Source organism: Balaenoptera acutorostrata, chromosome 3, assembly GCF_949987535.1.
Source record: "Balaenoptera acutorostrata chromosome 3, mBalAcu1.1, whole genome shotgun sequence".
Lineage (NCBI taxonomy): Eukaryota > Metazoa > Chordata > Mammalia > Artiodactyla > Balaenopteridae > Balaenoptera > Balaenoptera acutorostrata.
The window spans coordinates 105,336,980-105,345,775 of NC_080066.1; positions in this window are offsets into that span (position 1 = coordinate 105,336,980).

Sequence of the window (8,796 nt, forward strand, 5' to 3'; positions counted from 1 at the left end):
GCCCTCCCAGAGTCTGCCATTAGCCCCACCAAAGAGCCCAGGTAGGCTCCAGTGTTGGGTTGCCTCAGGCCAAACAACCAACGGGGAACCCAGCCCCACCCATCAGCAGTTCCTGTGAGTCACTGAGATTGTGAGGTTGTTTGTACTGAGCATTCCCCTAGTCAAAGTTGACTGATATATGAAGTCATCAATTCTGTCTTCTAAATATTTCTCACATTCAACCACTTCTTTTCAATCCCCTTGTTACTATCCTGGTCCAGGTGCTCACAATCTCTCACTGAGTTGGTGGGAATAACTTCTTAAATGTATCCCCTATCCATGAGCTCTTACTTCCCAAATCTATCCCTGAAGTTATCATTCTAAAATACACATCAGATTAGATTGCTGTTCTATTTCAGGACCTTCTATAGCTCACCATGACCCAAAAGTTAAAACCAAGGTTTATGTGGCCATCTACAGTATTACTTCCAGTAAATGTTCATCCTCATCCCCATCATTACCCCAAGATTTCTGAACATCAGCCATATCAAATGAACTCACTCTAATCTTTTCTTCTTATATATGTTATTCCTTTCTCAAGTTGGCAAAATCCAACTCAACTTTCAGGACCCAGTAAATGTCACATTTACTTTTTAAAAGATTTTCCAGGTTACATAAATTATGCTTATTTGCCCTCTCCCTCTTTTAGTATTCTGCACACAGTTTTGCAATAGCATATATCTACTATGTTATGGATATTTTTTGGTTTTAACTCTTCACTAGTCCAAATTCCTCAAGGATACGGGTCCTTCCATATTATTCCATATTATACTTTAATACCAGTGGTATTACTGTCCCTGATATACAAGAAGCATTCAGTAGATGGGCCTACAGCTTGACCACAGTGTATTTTTGACAAGTGCACTGATTAATGAGAACTGGTTTGTAAAGCTGGATTATATAGGTGGGCTGGAAACCTTCCACTGTGGGAATACGTGAAGGTACATCTATTTCATTATGTCCCTCAAGCCAACCCATGGCTATGTTTCCCACTCTTACACCTGTAAATTCTTACTTAAACCATAATCCCAGGTGGGCAACGTGTCCCATTCCAGCCATGTGTATCACACAGCCATACAGAAGTTTGTGTTCATATATTTGTGGTTTTTAACATCAATTGCAAGTGAAATGGTGAAATGAAAATCTTTTGTTTCTATAACCTATCATTTCTATACTTTACAATATCTCCTTTGACTCTCTACTTTCTTAATACAGCTTACCCACGACCTTTTTTTTTTTTTAATAAATTTATTTATTTATTTATTTATGGCTGTGTTGGGTCTTCGTTTCTGTGCGAGGGCTTTCTCCAGCTGCGGCAAGTGGGGGCCACTCTTCATCGCTGTGCGTGGGCCTCTCACTGTCACGGCCTCTCCCGCTGCGGAGCACAGGCTCCAGACACGCAGGCTCAGCAGTTGTGGCTCACGGGCCCAGCTGCTCCGCGGCATGTGGGATCCTCCCAGACCAGGGCTCGAACCCGTGTCCCCTGCATTGGCAGGCGGATTCTCAACCACTGCACCACCAGGGAAGCCCCCCACGACCTTTTGATTAGTCATGGTAGATGACCACAAAGACAATACATGTCATTAAATGAATCTTCGGATAGTCGGATCAGCAAGTGGTGTTGGGACAGTTGGATATTCATGGCAATTGAAACTTAGCCTAAGTCTCACAACTTATACAAAAAATTGAGAACAGTCTCAAAATGAATCATACATCCAGGTGTAAAATATAAAGCTATAAATATTTTAGAAGTAAATATAAGAGAAAATCTTCATGACCTATGGTTAGGCAAAAAAAAATTTTGACATGACACCAATAGTGCAATCCATAAAAAAATAAATACCTTAGATTTTAACAAAATTAAAAATATTTGCTCTGTGGGGACTTCCCTGGTGGTCCAATGGTTAAGACTCCAGGCTTCCACTGCAGGGGGTGTGGGTTCAATCCCTGGTCAGGGAACTGAGATCCCACATGCCTTGCAGCGTGGCCCCCCCAAAAAATATTTGCTCCGTGAAAGACACTACTAAGAGAATGAAAAAGACAAACCACAGATTGGCAGGAAATACCTGCACAATATATTTTCATCAAGTGACTGGTATTCAGAACATACTGAACTCTCTAAGTTCAGTGGGAAGTAAACAAACAATCCAATTGGAAAATGGACACGGGACTTCCCTGGTGGCGCAGTGGTTAAGAATTCGCCTGCCAATGCAGGGGACACGGGTTTGATCCCTGGTCCAGGAAGATCCCACATGCCACGGAGCAACTAAGCCCATGCACCACAACTACTGAACCTGCACTCTAGAGCCCACGAGCCACAACTACTGAGCCTGCATGCTGCAACTACTGAAGCCCACGCCTAGAGCCGGTGCTCCACAACAAGAGAAGCCACCACAATGAGAAGCCTGTGCAGTGCAATGAAGAGTAGCCCCAGCTCGCCGCAACTAGAGAAAGCCTGTGTGCAGCAATGAAGACCCAACGCAGCCAAAAATAAATAAATAAATAAATAAATAAATATATTTAAAAAAAGGACAAAAGACTCACACAGACATTTCACCAAAGAGGGTATATGGTAGGGAAATAAACATATAAATAAGCATATAAACAGAGGTTCAACACCATTAGCCATTATGGAAATGCAAATTAAAGCCATAATGAGATACCACTTCACATCTAACAGAATGGCTAAAATAAAAAATACTGACGATACCAGTTTCTGGTAAGGATGCAGAGAAATTGGATCACTCATATATTGCTGGCAGGTGAATGGTAGAGGCACTCTGAAAATAGTTCAGCAGTTCCACATAAACTTAAGTATCCACTTATCTTACAACCCAGCAATCACATTCCTGGGTATTTATGCTTGAGAAATGAAAAAGTTATGTTCACACAAAAATCTGCACATGAATATTTATGGTAGCTATATTTGTGATGGCCAAAAACTGGAAACCACCCAAGTGTTCTTCACTGGGTAAATGGATAAATATGCTGTAGTGCATCCACACAATGAAATATTATTTATAGACTTTCTCAACTTACAATGGGGTTATGTCCCAACAAAACATTTTAAGTTGAAAATATTGTGAAAATGCATTCAGTACACCTAACCTACTGAATATCATAGCTTAGCCTAACCTACCTTAAAGGTGTCCAACACTTACATTAGCCTAGCTGGGAAAAATCATCTAACACAAAGCTCATTTTATAATTAAATGTTGAAAGTCCCATGTACTTTATTGAGTACTGTACTGAAAGTGAAAAACAGAATGGTTGTATGGGTACAGTATGGTTTTAAGGTTGTTTACCTTCATGATCACAGGGCCGGGTGTGAGATCAGCTCGTTGCTACTGCTTAGCAAAACCAGAGAATATCATACTGCAAGTCGTTACCCCTGGAGAAAATCAAAATTCAAATTTTGAAGTAAGGTTTCTACCAAATGTGTATGGCTTTCTCACCACTACAGTCAAAAATCTTAAGTGGAATCATTATAAGTTGGGGACAGTCTGTAGTGATTAAAAGGAACAGACTATTGATACATGCAGTAGCCTAGATAGATCTCAAGCGTATTATGCTGACTGAAAAAAAAAGTCAGTCTCAGAAGTCTACATAGTGTATGATTACACTTGTTGCATTAATATGATTCCATACATAATGTATTGTCCTACTTATACAACATTCTCAAAAGGACAAAATAAAGAGATGAAAAAGAAATCAGCAGTTTCTGTGGGTTATCAAGGGTTGCAAGGGTAGGGATGGTCTGCAAAGGGAGTTCTTTAGGGTGATGGAACAGTTCTGTATCTTGATTTTAGTGGTGGTAACAAGAACCTACACATGTGATAAATTTCACAGCTATTCATAAAAAAGTGGATATAAAAATGGGTGAATCAGAGTAAGATCTGTATTTTAATATTTTATCAATATCAATTTCCTGATATATATATAAAATCATACTGCTACCCAGACTGCTCTGGGCATTCGTGGTCTCCTCTGCCTAGTTACAAATAGTTGCAAACCAGGGAATCGGCTGTCTGTCAGCACTCAGAGGTGAAATGGGACAGAGAAGCACATGTCTCAACTAAATATACGCTCTCCTCCATGTATCACTCATTAATGAGCTATTTTGACCTTAAAATCTAAGAACTGGCACTGTTTTAGAGACCTTGTCTATACTTTCTTTTCTACTTGGCTATTTGCCTTTGGTCTTTTTGTATTAATTCATCCATTATAACAATGAAACCAAATGGAAGATTGACAGCTACGTTCCACATGAACATGTAACAGTATACAGAACTTCAGTCATCAACTTCTGTAGTGCATATATATACTAAGTGTTTGCAGCCTGTAGAAATCACGTTTTGTAGGAGTGCATTATAGCATTGTGTCACAGAAAGATCTGGCACGCTTATCTTGACTTTATTTTACAAAGAGAAAAATAATCAGCTCCTAACAAGTGAGAATGAACACTCTGGACCAATGGGATAGGAAATGTGACATCAAGACAAGCATAGGACACATGATCTATTAAGTACAATTCTACTTGGGGAGGCAACAACAGGACTGAATATCCTGACCCTCCTCAAAGTCTAATAAATAAGACTCAATGTCAGGTTTCAAAAGAATATATTATTCTTGTTATAATTTCATGAAAACATAAAAAACTGATTAGATTCTGAAAGTCTGAGGGGCTGATTTTTTAACATTTCATGTTAAAGTAACTTTATTTAGTGAAAAATCTAAATAGAGCCCTAGAAGCCGGTTAAAAAAAAGAGATACATTAATTATTTTGGATAATATTGCCTTTCACCAAGAAAGCTGAAAATCTGTGAGTTTTAAAAGAACTCCACTGATTCAGAATGGAGAAAAGTAGATAGAGGCTAAATGAATGACCAGTAAGTAGATTACAAGAAGGGTGTATACCCTATGCTAAATTCTGTTTTAAATGGGCTGGCAAAATTATTCTGTTGAATAATTATCAACGCATGTCAACCTGTTTAATCTGTAGTTCCACTCAGCTCAAAACTTTAATACTAATTTTTCCATGCTCCTTTTCAGATACTGCCTAACAATTACCGTGGGAAGAAAAGTAGACAAAGTTTTGTGGTGAGCCAGACTTTTACCCCATCTGTGCACAGACCACGTGGTCTATGAACATAACACCCTACTTCCTGTTTGGAGGAGTGACACAGGAACCCAGGTACTATGTATATATGCTGCTAGGCCCTCAAAGACACTGAACTCTCAGCTTGAGACAGAACTGAAAACATACGTGCAGGGGAATTCTTGCCACATGGTGCTCTCCAGCCTGCTCTGGGTATTCCTGGCCTTCATCTTCTGTGGTAGGGATGGTTCCAAATATGGGTACAAATGTTCAGGTTGAAAGGACTGCACACGGGCACATGGTACTTCACATGGACTTGGGGAGGAAAGGAGGATTGGAGAAAAGAAAGCTTATCATGATTTCAATTTGGTTTTTCTTTGGGTCCTAAATTAGTCTAATTCCTACATTATTTTGTTCACTACTTCAGCTCTGTTTTCTGATTTTTCCCACAGGATTTGGTGCAACCCAGAAAGTTACTCAAGCCCAGCCAGCCATATCCAGTCAACTAGGGAAGACAGTCACCTTGAACTGTCAGTATGAAACAAGCTGGAGATGGTACTATATTTTTTGGTATAAGCAGCTTCCCAGTGGAGAGATGACTTTCCTTATTGATCAGAGCTCTTCTGGCCAAAATGCAAAGAAAGGCCGCTATTCTATAAACTTTCAGGAAAGACATAAATTCATCAGCCTCACCATTTCAGCCTTACTGATGGAAGATTCTGCAAACTACTTCTGTGCTCTCTGGGAACTCACAGTGCTTGAAGTAATAGGAAAAGCCAAACAAAAACCCCAGAGCTCAATAAGAGAGAGCCCCCTTGCTGTGGGAGCCAAGCTGAAAGGCACACCTGCAGACCCCAGACGAGAAATTGTAGTCCTGTGGTTGCTTAATCTGCGGTCTGGATCAGGAGATTTAATTCTAAATAAACTCTCCTGCTGTCTCACTTGGGAACAGATGTCCAGAGTAACTTTCTACTAGTACATACTCAGTCTTGAATTGTTGACTTTAAATCCATCACACAGAACATGTGTAAAATTGTCTAAAGTTGAAAACTTGCTCCATAATAATTTAAAGTGGCAGTTTCACCTAAAGACACTCACATCACAAACCTGGGTCTAGCTCTCTGAAATGGTCATGAAAATCATTTCCTTAGTCCTTTCCTCTTAGACTTTGTGTCAGGGTACAATCAGAGAAGCACATCACAAGTGATCTAGAATAAGAGACTCATTGTAAAGAATAGAACTCAGGCAATAGCTAGAGCTGGTGGAGGGGTCTATACAAAGCTGTTATCTTTGCATCTGGTGTTGAGCCTGAATTCACTGTTAGTCAATTACAGTATCATTTGGGAAGGAAACTTGGATGTGGACAAAAGCATGGATAGACTGTGACATGTAGGGATACTAGAACCCATTAGGACAATGGAATCCACAAAGGCACACTATAACTTGTCTGTCTCTCCCCTCCTTCAGTCTCACAATGGTGGGTGACCTTAAGGAGAAGTGGATGTCATTTGCCCTCATGCTACGTGCATACTTGGTCCAAGACAAAGAGAAGATGAGGAGGAGATCGGGTGGGAGGTAGAGGAGTTGTGAGTCAACAATAAGATGAGCTAGCAGATCAGCAGCCAATGTGTGAGTTGCCCCAGTGCCTGGAGCCCTGCACCAACCAGCAGAGGACAAAAAGTGTGCCTACTTCATGACAACTACCTTCTAAACCTTGCACAAGTCTTTTTTGTGGCCAACCCTAACCCAGAATAATACAGGGAAGCAAATTCTGGGACATAGATTTCCAGATAGTTGAGACACTACAAAGCTACTACAGTACCCTCTATGTCAACTAGTCACCCATCTATACCTCTTTTAACAGCACAACTTTCAAATAAAGACAACAGCAAAACTATGCTTCCTGTTAATAAGATGCAATAATTCCCCATTCAACCAAAACCAAGCTAACCCTCTCCTGAAGAGAGTATACCAAGTTCATTTATCCATTTTGGGGTGATGTTCTTTCCTCTTATACCTCATTCACACCGTCCCATTGAATCCTGCATCTTAACCACTGAGATACAATGAGATATAAGATAAACTTATACTTGCACATCATATATTACCACAGGCAGACAAGTAGGGGAGAGATTTAAAAACGGTTAATGTATACATAACCATATTCATATCAAAATGAAAAAGAAATTGTCATAACTATTATAGTTCTTGTTTCTGCAAATGACCACATGATTGTAGGTGGTATTTATAACTACCATTTCCATTACCCATTCCATAACCTATTTGCTCATAGCAAGCACCTTCACTCACTGCTATACTTGACCTCCTAAAAAACGAGTTTCTTATTCAGGAGCAATGCTATGTGGAAAACCATAAAGATGAATAAGGAATTCTGCAAGTCCACCACTGTGGTTTTGGCAGAAGTTTGCAAGGCATTGAAGGCAAATCCAAGGGTCTATTTAAGTGGGAATAATCTTGCCAATACCCAGGGAAAATCGATGTATTGTATTCTGGGAAATATCATTAAGAATGATGCCTGATTTCACATCAGAAGTCACCAAGTGAAAGCATTTTTAAAGTGTTAAAACAAATAAATAAAACTTTGAAACTGGTTTCTTATGAACATGAAAGTATATTTTTAAATTGTCTTTGTTAAAAATCACTGGTGGGCTTCCCTGGTGGCGCAGTGGTTGGGAGTCTGCCTGCCAATACATGGGACACGGGTTCGAGCCCTGGTCTGGGAAGATCCCACGTGCCGCGGAGCAACTAGGCCCGTGAGCCACAACTACTGAGCCTGCGCATCTGGAGCCTGTGCTCCGCAACAAGAGAGGCCGCGACAGTGAGAGGCCCGCGCACTGCGATGAAGAGTGGCCCCCGCTTGCCGCAACTAGAGAGAGCCCTAGCACAGAAACGAAGACCCAACGCAGCCAATAAATAAATAAATAAAAGTCATTAAAAAAAAAAAATCACTGGTAATAGGGGGGAAAGTCAAGGCACAGAATGGTAAACTATATTTGCAATGCATATTTCTGATAAAGACTCAAATGCAATATATATTAAAAGCTCATGTAAATCAATAGGAAAAGAGTTAGTAAGAATGGCAAAATCTTGGAGATCCAATTCAGAAATATTATATCCAATAGCTAATAAATATACAAAATTATCATTATTCATAAGGGAATATTACTATTATTCATCAGGGAAATGAAAAGAAAACCTCATCTGTGTACTTTTAGCATCCTGAGTGAATCAGTATGGCTAGGAGAATATGACCTAAGAAGATAGGGAAAAATAATGACTGTCTCCAGGAAAATAAGTGATTAAGTAAATTTCTTGGAAGCTTCCATCATTGAACTGATGTGGAGAAAACAACAAGCAGTAACAGAACACAGACCTGGAAATTGAAGGAAAGGAAGGTTTTACTAGAAAAAAGAAAGTTGGTACTTATTTGGCTTACTATATGTCAGGCACTGTAGTATGCATTTCAGATTCATTATCTAATTTAAATATCATAAACCCTATGAGATAGATTTTATTGTTCCAATTTTTTTAATCTTTGGGAAATGAGACATAACTTTCCTAACTGTGAATATCATCTCTAACTTTTAGTGCCAGCCAGAGTGTAGCATTTTATGGGGCTCCTAAAGAGCAAGGTTTGA